This window comes from Taudactylus pleione, unplaced genomic scaffold (assembly GCF_031769625.1).
Source record: "Taudactylus pleione unplaced genomic scaffold, aTauple2 ptg000201l, whole genome shotgun sequence".
Classification (NCBI taxonomy): Eukaryota; Metazoa; Chordata; class Amphibia; order Anura; family Myobatrachidae; genus Taudactylus; species Taudactylus pleione.
In genome coordinates, this window is record NW_028284603.1 from 28,816,111 (window position 1) to 28,839,543 (window position 23,433).

Genomic DNA, 23,433 nt, shown 5'->3' on the forward strand with positions numbered 1-23,433 from the left:
TGGCTTCTGAAAGTAGTATTGGGGATAATACTCATATGCGAGTATTTGATCTTGAAAAAAAAGGCACAATAGGATTAAAAATAAATATTTTTTTTATCTGCTACAATATAGGGTTCCCTGTATTGAAGAGATTTATAAAACAACAATGGAAGGCTTTAGGAAAATGCAAGCAGGCAGATAAGTCTCCCCTGAGGGATAAACTCACACTTGATGAATGAATGATTGAGCTCTGAGGATGCCCACATTAGAAGGGGGGGAGGTAGTTGTTCAAGATGTATGTGACTGTCTTAGGGAAGCACATATATAGTTGAACAGTACCCTTTTCTATTAGAAACTCCCCCAAAACCCCACTATTAACTTTCATGGTAAACTTAAAAACCTCCTAAATGGGGCATTGGACAGCGGCAAAAATTCTAAAGAAGTTTGGAACTTTCTATTTATCATGTTTCCAGTGTTTCTGATTTATTAATAGATACACAAGTCCCTCACTTCACCCCTAGGGTGCTCTTTTCCTTTCTGGAATTTATTCAATCACTTCTAATTTGTCTATTTTTGTAGCTGCACCTTTGCAAAATCACGTAAATTCCCTGAAGTCTCATATTAGAGACAGTGCACCTTTTTTGAATTTGATTAATTATATTCAATGGAAAAATATATTATTTTCTAACATGTGATGTAGAGTACTCTAATATTCCTCATACGAAGGTACTTGTGGTCATTAAATACTATTTTGAAAAAAGATCTAAACCATGTACGAGTAGTTGCATGGCTTTATTATGGTGGCTTTTATGTTTATTTTGGAGCACAATTATTTTATGTTTGATACACAATTTTATTTAGAAACAGGAGGTACTGCCATGGGAACCAGGTTCGCCCCGAGCTTTGCTAACCTGTATATCGGCATGTTCAAAGAGCAGCTAAATTGGGACGGCAAATTTCGGCAAACTTGGTTCTTTAGGTAGATTTAGTTTATCCGGGATGGGGACCATGAGCCAAAAGTAATAGGGTGAGAGTTTAGAAAATGTGAGAGTTTACTGCAGTAAACTCTTACACTTTTTATACTTGGCCAATGTGCTAGAGTCCGAGAACATGCAAACTCGCATGTTTTTATACTCAAAAAACTTTCACGATTTAAACTCCCCCAGATTTTTTCTCATTTTGAAGATAAAACTCGACCAATGTGAAAGTTTACTGCTAAACTCTCACATTTTATGAACTTTCACCCTATTACATTTGGCCCCATGTGTCTATCACTTCTTTTGTTAAACCACTTAATGATAATTTGCTTGGTTTAAAATGAGTGGAACACATATTTAGTTTTTGGATATTGTGCTGCAGGTCAGAAAGGATCGTATTATACAGAAACTTTTTCTAAAAAGGAGACCCAAATGTTTTTTTTAAATTATGTAGGCAGCAAGTCTGGCATAATAATATACCTAAAAGTATATCTGAAACAAATACAGAGGCTTTATAACAGGTATACATTATACATGTATTTCACAATGAAATAGAGATAGGTTGTTGTGCCCAAGGGCTGTGAATACTACCTGGAGATTGGATCCTGAGGATAACAAAATTTAGTATAGTAGACACGGTTCTTACATTAATAAGATTATACATAAAAATGCCCCGATTCTAATGTAGGAGCAGATTCCTTCCAAGGTTCTCTTATAGGGAGAGATATGTATTTAGGAGATTAGAACATTTTAAACAGAAATTAGCATCCAACATATTTAGACAGACAAGAAAGGAATTGAAAAACATGCAAAACATCTATATTGGTTGCCTGAAAAACCAATGGGTTTTTTTAAATGTGGGAGAGACAGATACCTCACCTGAAAACATACAGATTGCGACTGCGGGTGCATGCGAAATGCTACAAGTGTCAGCGTTTCGCATGCAGACAGAGATACGCAGCCATAATTCATTGCAAATATTCCACAATTCCCAGGAATTTATATTTTAATAGTACACTTCATTCTACTACTACTACATCTTTTCTTGATCAAGAAGATCATGTATGTAACTGAGATAAGGGCTAACCAACATTCCTGATTAAAATAAATGGTACAGATTAGCCCACGCCGCTATCTCAGCCATGAGCCATATCTTGGTAAGCGATGAGACAGGAAGTGGATGCACTGCTCTAGTAATAAGGCAGATCTGATTTCTATGTAAAAGTGGAGCTGTGGCAGTGGATGGGAATGTCAGCCTGCCAGAGGAGAGTGTAAGGGGTACATTTACTAAGATTCATGTTTGAAGTTGATTTGTAATCACTGGATGTATATGGAACGTTTTATGATCAAAACCTCAAATTTACTAATCGGCGTGTTTCACTGATTATTTCCATTCGATGGCAGCACCCACTGATTGGCTAATGGCACATACACAGTTAATGATTCGCTCCATGAGCGATATCGTTAAGTGTTTGCCGGGCTCAATGTTGATAACGACATTGAGCCTATACACTGAACGATATAATTAACGATATCGTTCAGTGATGTCACCGGCAGCATCCCTGAACATACACAACCTGACGATATCATCAGGTTGGACTGCATGTTCAGACAATGAAAGATATCATTAACGATCCACGGGAGCGCTCATCGTTAATGATATCTTGCATATACACTGGATGATATTGTGAACGATATCCTTATTGTTCACAATATCGTCCAGTGTGTACGCGGCCTAAGAGCGGTCTGACTCTTAGCCAATCACACCTGAAGTGCAAAAAAAACAAGTGTAAAATGTAATTTCAGGACGCTGTACTGTAACATACAGTACAGTTCAGCGTGTGCTTTATGGATTGGGAGCTGTGTTTTTAGTTCTTTCTGAAAATGGGATTCTACTGGTCAAGGGGACCAACCACCTATATGAGTAGTTGTGTATGTAGTTTGAGTGTGTAATATAGGACTAACACTATCCGTGTGTCGGTACCGTCTTTTTTTTAAATATTGTCTTTACAGTGGGGGTACAGGTGCCAGTGGGCCTTTACTGTCCAAGCATGCTGGTACTATTGGTTATCCAAATGCCGAGATGCCGGGGCCGGGGCCATCCCACTGTAAAGTTCAATACCTGTATTAATTCTATTTTTTCCAACATTAACCCTGCACCCATTGCCACCAGGGCTGCAGGGAATAGCCTTGGGCTTTCAGCCCAGAGCTGGTGGATTCTCAGGAGGGGGAACACTATTTTATTTAATTTCGGGGTCCCCACTTTAAAAGGATTTCCAGCCCTGGGCTGACCAGTTTAGGGCTGGATAATGCTTTGGCAGGGAGATATACACACACTGTGTGTCCCCCTGTTATGCATTACCACCCCGGCTGGTTCAGCCTGATGCTGGTTAATAAAAATAAGGTGGACCCCATGTCCGTTTTTCCCCTAATTTTCCATGACCAAACCAGGCTGACAGGCCCAGGGCTGGTTATGTTTTTAATTAACCCTTTATTTACACACTTTGGGGGGAATCTGAAGATGGCGAATGTCCCCACACTCAAGGTCCGAAAATATTGTATTTTCAGAGGATGAATTCTGTCCCCATACTAGTGTATGGGGACAACGGGCCATCCGCAGAAGGAATGGCCCGATAACTTCATTTCTACAATTGCGTTCACCTGCTTTTGTAGAAATTAAGTAATGAGGAATAGGCCCTATGATCTGTTCACAATTTGAGATTTTTAAAAGTTAGTTTCAAATTATCTTAAATTCAGTAAAGAAAATAATTTCTAAGCTTCTTAGACTCTGGTGCTGATAAACAAGATAAGATGTGAGGCTCTAATTAGTGTGACACTTGTGCCTGTGTAGACTGACTGCGCTGTGATCAGACACTGTACACATGACGTTTTCTTGTGCAGCCTGGCTCTTTTTAGATATATGATAGATTATGCTGGTTTTTTTTCTTTTCTTTAAACACTACAAAGCTAACGTTACTGCAGAAATTTATATCCTTATATAGATATAAAAAAAGTTCTATTACAGTTTCTACTCATTATTTTTTTATTTTACATCCTAAAACTGTCATTTTTTTATACCATGATCATTTTGAAAGAAAAAAAATTAGCTGAAGGCTAAATTGAGTTAAAAGTACTGTACATTAGAGGGAATTGGTATGTAATGCCGGCTGTCGGGATGCCACATGTCAAAATACCGACAGCGGCATCCCGATGGTTGGTATCCCAACAGGGGTTGGGTAAGTATGCTTACACTCCCCCCCAATCCTCCCTTTTTGTAGCCAACCCTAACCCTTCACACCCCGCACCCTAACCCTCCCAGTTAGTGCCTAAACCTAAGTCTCCCCCCTTCGTGCCTAAACCTAACCCTCCCCCATTAGTGCCTAACCCTCCACCCCCCAGTGGTGCCTAAACCTCCCTCTAGGGGTGCCTAACCCTAACCTTCCCCCAAAACCTAACGCTAACCCTGCTATGCTACCTAAACCTAACCCTCTCACTCCGCGGCTAACAATTAAGGGCGCCTCGGACTCACCTCGTTCGGGCTGGCATCCTTCTGGATTCAGGCGTCAGGATTAAGATAGACGTCGGACGCCTATCTTAAGTCCCTTGTCGAGTTTTCCTCATTGTAATTTAGAATGGCAGCATCGCGGCCGCCGGTCTCATAACTACATCCCATATTAGAGACTATGGGCCAAATGTAATAGGGAGTTGGTTTTGTTAAATTGCGAGTTTGGTGCTAAACTCTCAATTTTCCACAACTCTCCAATGTAATAGGGTGTTAGTTCACTAAAACTTGCATTTTTCAGAGTTACTAAAAATCCCCATTCTCAAACTCGCATCCAGATGTTTTCACATTGAAAACAATCACCTCACCCAATGTAATAGGGTGTCTGTTTTAGACTCACAAAAAAAAGAAAACCAAAAGTCCCCAAACAATAGACCTGTTTCAGGCTAGCGAGTATATCCTGAGCAGGTTAGATTAACACAGAAACATACACATATCCATGAGATACATTCATATTTCTGTGTGTATTTATGTAAAAGGTTTAAAATTATTTTAAAACTGACGTGCACCTCCTCCCCAAAAGCATAACCAGCCCCAGGCTTTATAAAGCCTTTCCTGGCTCTAGAAAGAGTCTGGTGCTGGTTATGGAATTAACAGGGGACCCCTACTCGTTTTGTCCCCTGTTTTTCCATAACCAGGACCGGCTCTGCAAAGTCCTGTGCTGGTTCTTAATATACAGGGGACCTCTACGCATTTTGTCCCCTGTATTTTTACAACCAGGACAGGCTTTATAATGCCCTGGGTTGGTTATGCTTTTGGGGAGGGGGTGCACGTCATTTTTTTTTTTAAATATACAGACAGAAGCCATCACGGCTCTCACTGATCTGTGATGGCTTCTCTAAAACTCGCACCATTTAATGTTAGTCGCATTAAAAGGTGTCAGTTTAACTAGGGAACAACTCGCCTAATCTCGCAAATAGAGTAGCCTCGAGCTGAAAAGTTCACAGGCTATTGAATTTTCGAGTAACAGCACAAACTCGCACCTTTAAAAAATGCGAGACGGTGCGAGTTTGTACTATTACTAAAACAGACACCCTATTACATTTGGCCCTTTGGGCCTGATTCTGAGATGTATGCTGCTGCCATGCCAGCTGCGTACGGGATTCCTGTACGCAGCTGTTTTATAGAAATATACAAATTTTGCAGATGCCGGGATACAGTATGTATTGAGAGTGACTACCAAGTCTTCAAGCATGTGCATACAAAGATACAGCATCGATCGCAGATACTTTGATGTTTGCAGTCCTGAGTGACTATGATCGCGCAGAATGGGCATGGGAACTGAGACGCTGGAGCCATATTCCTGCTTTCGGGATCGCAGATGCAGGGAGTAACACGCCCCCAAAATGGTTGCAACATGCCTAAGTTTTTATCCACCACTTCCCGTTACCTCCCCCAAACACTCCCTGACTGCCAATCACACTGCGAATTAATAGTCTCTGCAAGCGACTGCAGTGATGTAATTTGCCGCTTACGCAGATAATTGCTCAACTCCAAAAACATCAGCATAGCCTACAACTCTGGCCCATTATTATACGGTGGCATGAAAAAGCTTTGCCCACTTCCTGATTTCTTCTACTTTTGTATATTTGTCACACTTAGATGTTTCAGATATTAAAACCAAATTTAGTATCCTGTAGATCTGTTTGTTTGTTTTGTTACTTGTATTTATATAGAGAGGTAGTTTCCTGCGCACTGATCAAGTATGTTGTGGCAACTTCTAACATAGGCTACCCTCTGCCTATCGATATTTGTTCCAGTAAAATTAGTAAGCAGGTGCAGCACTCAACCCATTAATGGCTAGACTGTAACAATCTTAGGGCCTGATTCAGACCCGCTCGCTGACGGGGGAGGTTCGCAGGTCTGATGGCCGTTTTTTTTTTTTTTTCTTCAGGCCACTCACTAAGCTGTGGGTGACCACCAACAGCTTTTGCGAGTGGCCTGGAGCCTGTCGCGATTATCGCAACCCTCGGGCTTGCGAGGAGACCCTGTGATAGGGTCTCAGCTCTCGCAAGCCCGAGTGGACTCCCTGCTCTAATAGAGCAGGAAGTCCACTACTGACAACACGAGTGATGTCAGTAGGGCCGCCCACAAACGCCAGGCGTTCCTAAGGGAACTCCTGCATTTGTGCATCCACCCCACCTACAAACCGGTGCGAGCGTCAATCAACATCGACAGCCGCCCCTTCTTGTAGCGAGACCCGTAGCAACGGAGCTGCCGTCGCTGGACGGGCCACACGCATGCGCATGCTGGAGGCGGCGCATGCGCAGTGGGGGAGCATCGACCCGCTTGTGAGCGGGTCTAAATGAGGCCCTTAGTAACCTCTATGTGAGTCATGGATGGTAAATAACACTGTAAATTTTATATAAAGCATTTTACTAACAGATAAATCAAAAGCTGTAGGAGTAGATAAAACCTACTACCCACGAAAATGAAAAATAAATCAAAAACTAATCTGTCTAGATATGGACTGATTAGATGCAAAAAGTATTTTAATAAAAAGTTCAGGTTCCTTTGTGATTAGTCTTTATTTGAGAAGCTCAGATACTTGTGGTCACTGTTTAGTAATATAGCAGACTGCGGCGTCCCGCTTATCTGCTTGGTAATTAGAAATAGTCCATGCACATACCAGTTGCATCTGTTGTTGCCCTTGGTGACTGGAACCGGACTCCCTCACGGTTGGAACCAGACTCCCTCATGGTTGGAACCCGGAGTGCGGATAGTGGTCGGTGCTCCGGGCCAAGCCTGGTCTGGCTGCAGGTCTGGTCTCCACGCTAACCCTGGTAACAGGCCTAACACCGGAACCTCGACTTCATAGCTGACCAGCTATGGTCTGCGGGGGGTCAGTCACGGTTGAAGCTCCACCGGAACTATTCGCCGGATGACCTGTCCCGTACAGAGACTCACCCTCTCACTCGATCCTCCTGGGTGTCCGTTACCGCTCTCTTCTCACTCCTGGATGTATTCTTTCTTCAGGCGCCTGCTGTAGTCCGGTTCCAGTTATCAAGAGCAACAACAGCTGCAACTGGTATGTGCATGGACTATTTCTAATTACCATGTTTTCTGGCCCGGGGTCCATAAAGAGGTATCTGACTATTGTGCATCCTACCCTGAATGTCCGTATCATGCTCCAAGACCACATTTTAAAAGTCCACTAGTCCCATTATCCATTATTGAGGTGCCATTTGAAAGAATAGTTATGGATTTGGTTGGACCCTTAATGAAGTCTGCCCGGGGCCATCAATATATTCTGGTGATAATGGATTACGCTACCAGGTACCTGTAAGCGATACCGTTGTGCAATACGTCAACCAAGACCATTGCTAGAGAGTTAGTCCATGTCTTTAGCAGGTTGGGAATACCCAAGGAAATACTGACTGACCAAGGTACCCCATTTATGTCAAAAGTCATGAAAGAGTTGTGCCGCCTGTTCAAAATCGAACAGATAAGGATTTTGGTCTATCACCCCCAAAACAATGGTTAGTCGAGAGGTTTAACAAGACGTTAAAACATATGCTCAGAAAAGTAGTCGACAAAGATGGTAGAGATTGGGATTACTTGTTGCCTTATTTGTTGTTGGCCATAAGAGAGGTTCCTCAATCCTCCACTGGGATTTCACCTTTCGATTTGTTATATGGGAGACACCCAAGGGGGTTACTAGACCTTGCCAAAGAGACATGGGAGGGGCAGTCCAGTCCATATATGAGCATGTTTCCCAAATGCAAGAAAGAATTGCTGTTGTGGTGCCGATAGTGAGAGTGCACTTGGAACGGGCGCAACAGTATAGCAGAGGGTATACAACCGCAATGCTCGGTTACGCGTCTTTACTCCTGGGGACAGGGTGTTGGTGTTGGTTCCCACAGTAGAAGTAAACTTTTGGCTAAGTGGCAAGGACCCTTTGAAATTTTAGAAAAAGTGGGGCAGGTTAATTACAGAGTCTACCAGCTGGGGAAAAGAAAGCCAGAACAGATATATCATGTAAATCTTATAAAACCCTGGAAGGATAGAGCAGCTCTGACAGCTGTCCGAGCCCCTCCAGTAAACCCAGGGCCTTTGGTTCCTAAAGTGACTGTGGCAAAAACCCTGTCAGCAGTTCAACAGCAGGAAGTTAAGGAATTTCTGATCAGAAATAGGGTGCTGTTTTCTGACATACCAGGAAAAACCACGGTCATTAAACATGACATAATCACTGACCCAGGGGTTAAGGTTAACCTAAAGCCCTATAGGTTACCAGAAGGCCAAAGAGAATCAACATCGAAAGAAATTAAAAAAATGTTAGAGTTGGATGTAATTGAAGAATCGCATCCAAAGGCCGACGGGAGTGCGCGTTTCTGCAATGACTTCTGGAAATTGAACAGTGTGTCAAAGTTCGATGCCTACCCAATGCCTAGGGTGGATGAACTAATTGAAAGGCTAGGGACAGCCAGATATTTAACTACTCTTGACTTGACCAAAGGGTATTGGCAAGTGCCGTTAAATGAGAATGCCAAAGAAAAGACAGCTTTTTCTGCACCAGAGGGGTTGTTTCAATACAAGATGTTGCCCTTTGGGCTACATGGGGCACCTGCTACTTTTCAAAGAATGATGGACAGGATTCGAAGGCCCCATAGACAGTATGCTGCTGCTTATCTGGATGATGTGGTCATTCATAGTCCTGATTGGCAGTCTCACTTGCCCAGAGTACAAGCAGTGTTGGACTCCATCTATAGGGCAGGTTTGACAGCCAACTCAAAAAAATGTTGTCTAGGGATGGAAAGTATCTTGGATACACCATTTTCAGAGGTTTGAGAAAGCCACAGCTTAATAAGATTGAGGCAATACAAAACTGGCCACGACCCTTGAATAAGAAGCAGGTGAGAGCTTTCTTAGGGATTACTGGGTATTATAGGAGGTTTATACCCAATTTTGCCACCATTGCAGTCCCACTGACTGACCTTACCAAAGGACAACAGAAAGTCATGGTGGAATGGAGTCCTGAAGCAGAGAAGGCTTTTCAGGAGTTGAAAATAGCGTTGTGTTCCCAACCAGTTCTGATGGCTCCTGATTTTGACAGGGAGTTTGTTGTGCAAAGTGATGCGTTAGAAGTAGGTATAGGAGCGGTGCTGTCCCAGAGCAAGGAAGGTGAGGAACACCCTATTTTTTACCTAAGCAGGAAATTAAATGTACATGAGAGAAACTATGCTACAGTTGAGAAGGAAGCGTTGGCCATAAAATGGGCATTGGAAACTCTCAGGTACTATTTGGTGGGAAGGAAATTCAGGCTGATCACTGACCATGCCCCGCTGAAGTGGATGTCTGAGAGCAAAGAGACCAATGGGAGAATAACGAGATGGTTCTTGGCACTACAAAACTTAAAATTTTTGGTAGAACACAGGCCAGGAAGCCAGCTGGCCAATGCAGACGCTTCGTCACGTGTTCATTGTTTGGGGGCTGCAGTTGTTCTGCCCCACAGGTCGAAACAAAGGGGGGGATATGTGATAGAAGCACTGGAAAAGTTGTGGATGGCATATATGTGTGTTCCAGATTTCTCACATATGTCTTTTAAACCCCCAGGAAAAGTCTGTTCTGCTGAACAGAGTGGAATGTCGGCTTTGGTGAAAAGCCGGAATGGGTCCTGGGGGTGTGGATGTGTGGTGAGGGAGGGCTCCATCCACAGGCCACTCCGGGTGTTGGGCCTTTCAGCCTGGTAGCAGGCTCATTAGGGCTTGCACCTGGAAATGGCTGTTATAAGCTGGATTTAGTTCTGGCTGAGTGTCTCACACCTGGGAAAGCAGGCCCGCAGGCTAGCTTGCTCTGAGACATTGTTTTGATACAGACCTATAAGTACTGTGGACGTGAACTTGTTTATAGTGTTCTGATAGTGAGAAAACCTACTGTCTAGTTAGAACCCAGACGGGTTAGTATTTTGTTTGGTTTGTTTTATTTATGTACCTGGTACAATAAAGACTGGCTCCGACCAGCTTGTACGAGAACGAGAATCTGTTTCTCCAGCTGCGGTGTGTGTAAAGAGGGAGTCCGTCTACCACAGGAGGGGGACCCCTATCCCGACTGTGTCACAATATATATATATATATATATGATGTGTGTATCTTTTTCCAGTGACACCTGAACAGTGTGTGTGTGTGTGTGTGTGTGTGTGTGTGTGTATGTATATATATATATATATATATATATATATATATACACACACACACAGCGGTTAAAATAAGTATCAAACGCATGAACATTTTTCTCAGTAAATATATTTATAATGGGGCTGTTGTAATGAAATTTTCACCAAGTGTCAGCAATAACCCATGCAATCCACACATGCAAAGAAATGAAACCAGAAATGTCCATAAATTAAGTTATGTGTAATAATGTGAAATGACACAGGGAAAAAGTATTGAACACGCTTACTGAAATTTATTAAATACTTCGAACAAAAGTCTTTGTTGGTAATTACAGCTTCAAGATGTCTCATGTATGGAGAAACTAGTCGCATGCAGTGCCCAGGTGTGATTTTGGCCTATTCTTCCACACAAACAGTCTTCAAATCGTGAAGGTTCCCTGGGCCTCTTCTATGAACTCTGGGCTTGATTCAGAGATGGACGCTCTGAAAGAGCGCTCACTCTGAATCAGGGCGTTTTGTTTTTTTTCTGGTTCGGCCTCCTGGTCACTCGCATAGCTGTGGGTGACCACCCACAGCTATTGCAAGCGGCCAGGATGATGGTTGCGATGGTCTTGACCATCGCAACCATCGGGCTTGCGATGAGGCCTTTGTGGTAGGGTCTCGTGGCCGCAAGCCCCAGAGAGCTTCTGGCTCTAATAGAGCCGGAAGCTCTCCCACTGACATCACTGGTGATGTCAGTGGGGCCGCCCACTGACATCATGCGAACGCCTCAGTTTGTGAAGCCACCCCCCCGCCACGCCTACAAAATGGGGCGAGCTGTCGATCAACATCGACAGCCGCCCCTTTTGTAGTGAGCCATGGAGCGAGTGCTTTTTGCGCTCGCTCCGGGGCTCGCGCATGCGCAGTGCGTACTGGACCACCATCGACCAGCTTGCAAGTGCTATGCGCTTGCGAGCGGGTCTTTATCAGGCCCTCTGATCTTTAGTTCTTTCCATAGATTGTTAATTGGATTCAAGTCAGGTGATTGGCTGGGCCATTCTAGCAGCTTTATTTTCTTTCTCTGAAACCAATTGAGAGTGTCCTTGGCTATGTGTTTGGGATCATTGTCTAGCTGAATTGTCCACCCTCGTTTCATCTTCAGCATCCTGGTAGATAGCAGCAGATTTTTATTAAGAATTCCATTCATCCTTCCTTCAAACATATGAAGTATGCCAGTACCGTATGCTGAAAATCAACCGCACACCATGATGTTCCCACCTGCAAACTTCACTGTTGTTAAGGTGTTTTTGGGGTGATGTGCAGTGCCATTTCTCCTCAAAACATGGTGTGTATTATGGCAGCCAAAGAGTTAAATTTTGGTCTTATCTGACCAGACTATATTCTCCCAGTATTTCACAGGCTTGTCCAAATGTTGTGCAGCAAACTTTAAAAGAGCTTCAACATGCTTTTTCTTCAGCAATGGAGACTTGCGTGGTGAGCAGGCCATGGCAGTTGAGTGCATTATTTATTGTTGTCTTTGAAACAATTGTACCTGCTAATTCCAGGTCTTTCTGAAGCTCTCCACAAGTGGTCCTTGGCTCTTGGACAACTTTTCTGATAATTCTTTTCACTCCTCTGTCAGAAATCTTGCGAGGAGCACCTGGTCGTGGCCGGTTTATGGTGAATTGATGTTCTTTCCACTTCCGGATTATGGCCCCAACAGTGCTCACTGGAACATTCAGAAGTTTAGAAATCCTTCTGTAACCAATGCCATCAGTACGTTTTACATCAATAAGGTTGTGAAGGTCTTGAGAGAGCTTGTTGCTTTTACCCATCATGAGATGTTTCTTGTGTGACACTTTGCTAATGAGACACCTTTTAATAGGCCATCAGTTGGGACTGAACCATCTTATATTATTTGCACTGACAAGAAGCAGGATTGCTTTATAATTACTGATAGATTTCAGCTGGTGTCTTGGCTTTCCATGCCTTTTTGCACCTCCATTTTTCCCTGTGTCATTTCACATTATTACACATAACTAAATTTATGGACATCTATGGTTTGATTTCTTTGTATGTGTGGATTTCATGGGTTGTTGCTAAAATTTGGTGACATTTTATTACAATAGCACCATTACAAATATATTTACTGAGAAAATTGTTGATGTGTTCAATACTTATTTTACCCGCTGTATATATATATTTATATTAGGGGATAGGCGGGAGGAAAGGGAGATGAACAGAGGTGGACTGGAGGAGAGTGGGACAAACAGAGGGAGATGGTAGGAAAGGGGGAAGAACAGAGGGAGACAGAAAATGATGGGGGAACAAAAAAGAAAGTAAACACTTACAAAATAGCTAGTGACCAGTGATTCTATAAATAAATATATATATATATATATATGTAGAGAGAGTTGTGTTTAACACTATAAGTGCGAACAACTTTTCAGTTAAACTTACCTAGACTGCTGTGCTGGGTCATATAGCCGCCCCTGATGTCATAGGCAGAAGAAAAGTATCCTCACTTGGGGGGGGATGAGTCGTGGTAGTGGAAGAGGGGAGGTAGAGTTGTAGGCTAACTGCAATGCACACGGGGGGTGTTTGTTAAAGGCTGGCTACACTGCGGGGGAAGGGGGGGTGCTGCAAAAGAGGAGGCTGCCCAGCACTCACTGTAACTGCAGGGTCTGACTACAGCAGCACAGGCTGTGGGGGGTGGGGGCTTTGCAGTGGGCTCACAAGATTAGCATGCTGCATGGAGGAATGCCTGGCTATACTGCGGGGGTTGCTGCAATGGAGGAGACTGACTGACTGCGGTGGCTGACTACAGCAGTGTAGGCTGCGGGGGGGGGGTGGAGTTGGTTGGAGTGGCTGCATAGATCAGCGCCTCCTGCACAGATGGGGGGAGGGGAGGGGGGTTCGGGTGAAGGAGACTGCCTGCCTGAATTCACTGATAGCAGCTGCTCACACTACACATCTCGGGAGTGGAGTTGATTGGAGGTGAGGAGCAGGAAGTTGGCTTGAGCCGTGCTGCAGTGATGACAGAGGTTCCATGGGCTGCAACTCTGCCTCTGAGTCCTCCCCGGCATAGTAGAGGCAGGGCACCGACTGTGCTGCTGTTATACTGCCTGTATGTGTGTCCTCTCTCCAGCCGCTGTCAGCCGGAGCAGTTCAAGCACAGCGCAGGAGGTTATCTCCAGGGGCAGATTAAGGGGGCCTGGCCACGGGCTCCTTAGGATCAGACGGGCCCTAGGCGGACTCCTAGGTTGCCTAATGGTGAATTGGGGCACATAACTTCTCCATAGGCATGGTATGCAGTGAGTATATCCTGTCAGACTCAGAGTGAGGAGACAGAGCCGGCTGAGAGCATGGCCCAAGGAGGAGTTAAGGCACCTGCGAGAAGAGGAAGATTGTGGCCGTCCGAAATGCCTACGGAGAAGGTGTGGGTGTTACGGATCGAGGGGCGGGGAGGTGTCATGACTGTAACTTGGGGTGTACGAGCGGTGCCGCCGCGCAGAGCCCTGTGGACGACACCGTTGTTCCCCTATGGTCCCTGCATCAAGCTAGCTCATGCACTCGGGGATGGGAATCTTCCTGATTGCCATAATACCACTGTATGTTCCTTTGGGGAGAGCACCACCAGATATGGATCAGAATATCACTCCCAAGCACCCACCATGCTCCCCCCCCCTCCTGGTAATTCACTTCCGGTTCTGGCTTTTTCACAACAGGGAATTAAGATAAATCGCACACACACAATCATTTCTTATCGCTGCAACCAATGATACAAAGATCCCTTTATATCGTTGTTTATTAGGAAGCTTGCTTACTCCATAGACAGATGCTTTTTGGTTTATAATTATTGAGATTTTTCTCTGTTATTAAAAAAACAAACAGAATGTATTTGTGTTCTCCTTTAAATGGCTATAGAATCAGTGATTGTTACAGTAACACACCTGCCGTTGTAAAAGAACATTGTGATTATCTCTAGCATGCTGTATTTATGCAGGCTATCGCATCTTGCATGTCATTCATGGTATTGTCCTAATAAAATAACATTTGTGGTCGCTGACAGTTGTTGGCCAGTTTGCATGTTAGTGATTATCTTGGGAAGAGAACACCTGTGCAGGGCACATTGCGGCAGCTGTACTACACAGTGATTAATATGTATCTGACTGAGGTTAGTGGACATTTTAAATTCTATTTGAAGAGCAAATCATGCACAGGAACAATTGATGAGTAGAATCCATAGCCATAAGTTTCTGTGGTCACATTGTGGTGGTCAAATATAACTCTATTGCAAATTAGTTCATTTGAGAAAAATGGTTCTCAGCTGAGCTCCCTGTTTATTGTGGCAGGTGCACAGGGAGTTTCAGTGCAAAAAGCTAACTGGATTTAGGAGCTTATTCAGACCTGCTTGCAAGATCGCTCGCTGGCGAAAAAGGGGCCGGATATTCAAATTTCTCAATCGCACTGTGTGGCGTAAGGACGCCCTCTATATCTTAGCGAGCTATGGCACTGTGCGCTCGCTAGTGTATAAAGATGCCCCCTTTCCCCTCGCAAGACACGTCATCTCCTGGAATTGTTTGATTAATCGTAACATCAAGAGCTGCTTGCAGCCCTTGAGGTTGCCTTTCCGCGCCGCAAGCACTGCGATCAGTGATGGCTGAAATACATGCAGGTGACATCTACAATGACGCTACTTTGCTAATTATGCACACCCATTAAACGGCGTTTTGCCGGCTTGACACGCCTGCGTCCGCAACACCACTCCCCCGTTTACAAGCACCTTCCCCTGTTACCACCCACAAAGGGCACTATCTGTCACTCAAACTAGCGGGCAGTCTGTGTGTTACAAGCGCACGATTCCCCGTCGCTGAGACAGGCTTGCACATGCGCACTGTGAATTATACACATGCGCACTAAGCAACAATCGCCCGGCAGTGAGCGATCGCGCCTTAGCAAACGGGTCTGAATCAGGTCCTTAGTTTCAAATGTAGGTCTTTTTTCCTGGATTACAAAGAATCTTTTGCCTTTTCATAGTAGATTAATGTTCACCCATCTATCAATCACTAGGAACTGGTACTAGCACAGGGGCATGAGGCACACACGGTGATGCTGCTGATAAGAGATAGATTGCATACTCATACACTAAATTGCAGCTGTACTGTACCATTCAAATTGTAAAAAGCGCTCTTGGCCATTTTTAGAATGGAAAATTATGATGCTTTGGCAGTCACAGGGCAACCCACTGACTGGTGTCACAAGAACAATTTGTAATGCAAGGTCAAGTTCTTAAATTATCCTCTATCCAAATGAAAACGACGGCACTCTATGAATCACGTGTCATGTTCTAAAAGAGTGTCATGAACGCCGTGTTTTATAGTACCCATATCATACCAGCATTAATAGATCTATCCCAGGATAAACAAATATCTTGTCTATTATTGAATGATTCTAGAGTGGAGGCCTCTCAAACTGTGCGAGGAAGTGGGTTCCGGAGAGTCAGAGCCGCAAAGCTAAAAGCTCGTCCCTCAAATGATTTAAGGAAGGTTCTAGATACTGCTATTAGTTCTTCATCTACAGATCTGGTTTTAAATCCTAATATTAGTTATATATGAGCTATATATGGCAGCCATCCACCTGAAGGGGTTTCTTCTGTGTTCCAAGACAGTACTGAAATCCCAATTTTTCATACCGGGTACTACAGGAGACTTTGAATTGACTATAGACATGCTCTTTGATTCTTTATCTTATGTGAGCAGTTCTTAATTATGTTCTGATTAAAGTTATTTTAATATTTCACTGTGGAGGTTTCCTTATATTGAATAGAATGCCGCTCTATCATGAATATACTGTATATGATCCCCAGATGGAAGCACTCCCAGGCTTTCAGTAAAAGAAAAAAACTAAACAGCTTTCCAATGTTTCGGTTTAATATTAAAACTGTCATCAGGCATACAGATAACAAGCAAGTCCTACCTTAATAGCCCAACACCAATAACACCCATGAAACAAACTCAGGCTGCCAGCGCTGCACATGTGACATCCAGGGCACACCGTGGCACCTGCTGATGATGTCAACGGGGGCCCGACTGGCCCATAGCAACACAGTGCAACTAGGGTAAACACAATAGTAGCGCTGACTGGACCACGGTTGCACGGAGGCACCTCATCCCTGTATCCAGTCGCAGTCCACTGCAGCAGTCCTTGCACATTTCTACCATAGTGCACAAAACATAAACATAATAATGACATAATATAATATGGCATCATACAGAACATGACAAGGCATGGATGTAAACAATACATAATGGCTCATACATGTGTTACATACCTCTAAGTATGTCCAACAATCGAAACTGGGAGGCTATATGTGAAGGAATTCTATGGCTCTCAAGGAGCAATCTGAAAAAGAGAAGAGATACATGAATGTAGCTATCAGGAAAAATAGTAATAGTAACAGAATAGTAACTCTACCAACAAAGAAACTAATGTAAGGACTACTAATCTCTATCCAGAGCAACCCGTGCTCCCTCACATAAAGGAGACCAAAAGAAGCATCAAGAGCTATAAGCAGCAATTAAGTGGCAGAGCCTCATTAAGGCCAAAGGGTGTCACGGTATTTAGAGTATAAATCCATTTAGCTTCCAGAGTTAGAAGGGCCTTAGCCCTATCATCAGCCCTCATGGAGGGATGAACGCAAGAAATTATTTTTATTTCAAATTTGCCAATCAATGGAGTAGCTCATTAAAGTGGCGTGCCACCGGCTGGTCCTGGTCTTTTCCATCAGGAGCTGCCGTGATGGCAGAGAAATGGAGGGCCATCCGCTCTTAAAACTGCTGAGTCGTTTTGCCCACATGCAGCAGGCCACAGGGGCATTGTATTACGTGGATCATAAATTTCCTATTACAAGATAGTACATGTCTGATTTGGTAATTACATACATAGCCTTGAGCTTGAAATAGAGAACTGGGCAAATGTATGAAACATCTGAGACTACAATAAGCAGGAGAGTATTGCTGTTCTGTATGTTCATGCTTTTCTATTGCTGTATTTTCCCTAGACTCTTTAATATGCTTTGCGCTGCTCTGTTTTTCATATTTGGACACAGATTAATGTACCCTAATTGTCTAAGAAATAGAAATTGTGGCAGTGCAAATTCTGTTTGGAGCCGTGACAGAACTAATTACTTGTGTTGTCTGCTTCATTAGACACTTGGCTGCTATGCGTCTGCGCAGACACCCGGCTGTCACACAACAATCTAAGAAGTATTATTGAACCACAGTGAAGGAACGTGGAGCAGCTGAGTCTGATTAGTATTGATTTGAATTTTTCCTTCTCAATTATTTTCATTATGATACTAGAAGCTGCTGCGAGCTTTTTGATAGGATTATCCTCTTTACATCAGGGAAAGCAGCAGCAGGATTTCCATACTAGAAAATCCACAAGGGATAAAATCAAATAAATGCTAAGTTTGTAGTTTAACTGGAGTACAAGTATTGCTTGAGGTTTAGAGCCGTAATTGCGTAAGATTTGAATACAGTATTGGGGAATGTTATTGCTGGCGTTGTTTACTTGCATATGCTCTATTTAGTCATCTATAACCCACAACAAGCGTGGTTCTAAGGCATTTACATAATAATTTACACTAAATCATGAATCATACAGCAATCACAGCAAGTGATACTGAGAAATACACCCAGCACACTGGGAATGGGTATGAAGTCCCGGTGGGGTCATATCCCGACGCCAGCAGCCTGAAGGGAGAAGATCCTGACAGGGCAGGTGAGTTCGCTATCCCTACCCCTCCCCCCCCCTAACCCTAACCCTCCCTTAGTGGTGCTTAATCCTAACCTCCCCCCCTAGTGGCTAACCCTAACCTCCCCCCGGGAGTGCCTATCCCTAACCCCCCTTACCGCACCCTAAGCCTAACCCCCCCTAGGGGTGCCTAACCCTAACCCCCCAAAAAAATTTTTTAACCCCGCTATGCTCCCTAAAGCCAACCCTCCACTGTCCCCCACCCGCTGCTAACGCTTAGGGCACCCCAGACTTACCTCGTTCGGTCTGGCGTCCTTCAGCGGTCCGGCACCAGGATTAAGATAGGCGTTGGTATTTCGACGACCTATCTTAAGTCCCTTGCCGGGATTCGGATATCGGTATTAAGACCGACAGCCTTGCGGCCGGTCTCATTGCTGCATCCTGCACACAGGACATGTGTGATAATGTAAGGCTGTTCATGCATACAAAATATGACATGTGAATGACATGCAGCGTACAGGGAAAGAAATATGTCAATGTTTGGTTGTCCATATATAGAAATGAAAACCAATGCCAGAAATGATATTCAGAATACAGAACTGCAATACAACGGTCCATTCTTTGACAATAATAACAGCCTTGGTAGAGATTTTTCTCGTTTCCTGAAATCGCCAAGAGACTTGAAAAATTGTCCTAAAATGCTAATTAACAAAAATGGCAGCTGCTCAATCAATCTAGCAGTACTAATCAGGTGCATGAAAGGGAGGGGTCATACTAAGTAGAGAAAGGAGGGGGATTTAACCCCCTATTGTACCTCAGCACACTGAATAATACCTGCAACAATATATGAAGACTATATGGTCATAGAAATTCAGAGATATTAGTTGCATGCATTTGCAAATACATGGGAGGCTGCTGGGCCACGTCACGTCTCTCATTTCACACTTAATGATTACTCACACACAGCTATACTTTACACTGCACTGTCACTCTTTTTCCATTTTCGTGTGATGCCCTGGGGGGGTCCTGGGCTGGACGTTTTTTGGGGTGCACTGCACCCCGGACGTGAACCCCTTAGTGTTAGGGACTGCTGGTAACAGAGAAGCCGTGACGTGGCCCAGCAGCCTCCCATGTATTTGCAAATGCATGCAACTAATATCTCTGAATTTCTATGACCATATAGTCTTCATATATTGTTGCAGGTATTATTCAGTGTGCTGAGGTACAATAGGGGGTTAAATCCCCCTCCTTTCTCTACTAAAATGCTAATTGCTTATAATCAACATTCCTGTTTAACAGTCGTTATGTGTGAAACAGTTAGTTTCAAGCCCAAAATTTCAAGGGGTGCTAATATAAAGTGTAAAACATACCAGGCTTAGCACTTCATTTTAGTAGCGCTTTAAATTGTCAACTCAAACCCTATAGGAAGCTGAGGCTTGCAAACGGCGCCACTTTGTAAATATACCCCGTAGACTGGTCTAGATCAGGGGTTCTCAACTCCAGTCCTCAATTAACACCAACAGGTCATGTTTTATGGATTTCTTTAATCATGCACAGGTGAGTTCATCTATTTTACCTATATTGCCTGGTCAGTAATTATCCCACCTGCTTCCACAGAGAGAAATCCTCAAAACATGAACTGTTGGGAAAACTTGAGGGTTTAGATCCCCTATCTTGTCATTGTTCTAATCATAAATATTGTGCTTACAATAATCAAAATGCCTGCATATTTTGTTGGCTCTGTATATCACAGCACATTGGTGCAATAATACAATACCATAAAGTGGTTTATCATCCCTCTCAACTGTCCACATTTAGGCGGGACAGTGCAATTAAAGGGCATTATTACATGGACCTGAACATTGTGCGTTAAGTCCTATTCACTGCTTCTCTGCATTCTGTGTATGGCATGTAATGGGTGTTTAAAGGGAAGGAAAGCAGGCTAGTGGCAGTCCAACAGTTTGGGAAGCATTGAACACTTTACCCATGACGTCAGGCCATGCCTCATGGTAGCATGCGCACATTGTCCTGATTCCATAACTTCAAATTTGTGTGGCATGGTTATATGCATTTCTAGACATACTGTATACATAAACAATTTATTCTGTTACAGGGTATGAACAATCTCTAACTGCTACAAGTAGATTGCTACTTATTTGGTCACAAGGGACATATCCATTTGCAGGCAGGATATTTCAAAACCCCACACGGCGCTGATGTTTTTCCACAGCCACGGGGTTTTGCTAGTCAATAAGGTGTCTGAAAATGGGACGCATCCTTTTTTTCTCGCACCTCCAGAGCAAGTCCGATTTTTCCTAATATCGTTCATTTTAGGAAAAATCTGCGGGACTTGTTCTGGGACCCCGGCAGAACCCCCCCCCCCCCCCCCCGAGGGCTAATTAAGCAATTGTAAGTTTCCAATTAGCTTAATTAGTCTTTAATTACTCACCGAAGCGGTGTCTTCTGCATACAACATCGGGAGCAGTAGGGTGAGTGTGTGCGAGTGTTTGTTAGTGTGTGTGTGTGTGAGAGTGACCTCCGGTGTGTGTGTGTGATCTCCCTGTTTGAGTATATACCCCCTGTACTGGGCCCTGGGAGAACCACATCTCACCAGCATCCCTTGCGCCTCCCAGTACCCCTGGAAACTCCCAGCAGGCCTCTGCCCAGTGACAAGATGTAGGGGAGGCCACCAGGAGCCGTGGAGAGCCGTAAGGTTTGTTTTTTTTCACGTGTCGCAGGGTTTTCAGCACTGAAACCCCCGCAACCACTTTTTTTTGTACTTGATACCGGGGGTATCAGGAGCACGCATACCCGCGGTAATCCAAAATTGGGCGTGAGGTTTTTGTACCTCGCTAAACCTCGCAACCAATTGGATATGCCCCAAATTAGTTTTAATAAATAGCATAGTTTTAAATAACGTAGATATGGATAGAGTTGATCTATTATATGAATGCTGATAATTGAGATTTGCTGCAGCTGTATTTGAACTTTGTGTGTAATATTTGTTTTAAAGTTTATACACTGGCCGAGTGTTTTATTTGATTCATATGTAAATAAATGCAGCTTTATTTTTATTTTACAAACCGCTTAATTTTTCTACTTTTTAGTTTTTGTACAAATAGGGTTTTTCAGTAACCCTTATGTGGAGCAGCAGTTTGTTGAAAGAAGTTTGTATATAGTCTAATTCCACCATCCCATGCTGATTGTTAGTGCCTGATTAATTTATTGTGCAGGCAGATCTGAAGATATCGTTCACGATTTTGTTCAAATCATCTAGTGTGTACTCCCTATTGGACGACAAGGCCATATGTTAACGTTATGTAGTTAACGGTCTAACGACCAAACGGAGCATGATATATCATTTAGTCGTTTGAAGGATTGCACAATGTGTATGCACTATATCGTTTGTTCTGGGGTTCAAGGGAATCAGGACGACCAATGTTTGCACTTCAACTAGTGTGTACCCAGCTTAAGTGTAGGCAGTGGCACACTGTAATGATTATTATAAATTAACTCGTCCCTCTGGTTACTGTAAATGATCAGTAAATGTAAAATACAAGGGACTTTGTTTAAAAGAGCTGCTATTAATTTCACAGATATACAAAGGCATCATACAGTAGGTCAAGTTGTCTTTTTTGTGCTTGGTAAATCTACTGCCAGGCACTTACCCTGCCCTATGTTAGTCCCTGTTATAGTACAACTAGCCCATTCTCTGGTTGGTTGATAATTTGGGGAAGGGGCACATTACCCATTTCTTTTAGTCCAGCAGCTATTCAGCTGTGTGTCGCTTATTCTGCTAGGGATTGACAGTTACTTCCACTCAAAACACATATGCTACCAATTAATTAGATAATTAGATTGTAAGCTCCACTGGGGCAGGCACTGATGTGAGTGGCCAAATATTCTCTGTAAAGCGCTGCGGAATATGTGTGCGCTATATAAATAACTGGTAATAATAATAATAATTAACAGGTCAGGACATCAACACAGCAATTTGATTCACTACGTGTATTATGCAAGAATGCGCTGCACACTTTTTATTCAGCTGACATACATAATTGTCTGAAAGTACAATCCGTTTGCAGAAATATGTATTGCAAGGAATGTCAGTATATTGTGGGAAACAAACTTCACACAATATAAGTCCTTTAAGTTGCAGCATGTACAATATTTAGCAGGGTCATTCCATGGTAACTCACGTTACAAAGTGACATAGCAAACAATTAGCAATTCCAGTACACAGTTTTTTTTAAAACATGACCTGTCCCTAATTTCTCAGTAAATACAATTAATTTCACATAAATTCCTTGTGCTGTTGGTAGCTATGCATATACTTGCTATGTCACTTTGTAACGTGAGTTAACATGGAACGCCAGCACAATCTGCCATGTGCACCATTTTTATATACACACTCTAAAAATATAGTAGTAATACACCATTCCAGGGCTTTGGTGCAAGTATCCGTAGATAGTTGTATTAGTAGCACAAAAATAAATAAAAGCATAGAAGTAAATCCTGGCCTGTCCGGCTCCAACTAAACAAAATAATTCCCTTTCTCAGAGTGGGGAGACCTAACGTCCCTCTCACAAAACAGAAGTCTTTAGCACAACATTTACATTCAGTAATCACAGTGCCTCTCTGAGCCTGTTCCCAGGCAGTGAGAGACTGACTATAAACCCGGGTTATATATATATCTCCCTTTGACAATCTTTCCAGTGTTTCTCTCATATATGCGTGTGTGTGTGTATATATATATATATATATATATATATGATGTGTGTATGTATATATATATATATATATGTGTGTGTGTGTATATATATATATATATATATATATATATATGTGAATGGCATTTGCAATGTCTATATGTTGAACTACTTCTAATTTACAAAATAGCAAAAATTTTACTGGAAATTCAGTTCAACCTCGATTCAAGAAATTTTCTGCAGTAGCTAAGTTCATCTTTAAAAAAGAATTCTATTTTTTTGCTTTTTAATTGTTATTGTGTAAAGACTGTCTGTGTTTAGCTGTTTGTGAAACAGATTCTCTTTCCAAACAGAAAA

The 23,433-nt window shown here is 43.1% G+C and overlaps 1 protein-coding gene across 3 annotated transcripts in view; it reads left to right on the forward strand.

Moving 5' to 3' along the window:
- The window catches only part of HHAT (hedgehog acyltransferase), a 477,149-nt gene that overhangs the window by 305,989 nt on the left and 147,727 nt on the right, over positions 1-23,433 (forward strand). The gene's annotated exons all lie outside the window — the stretch shown is intronic.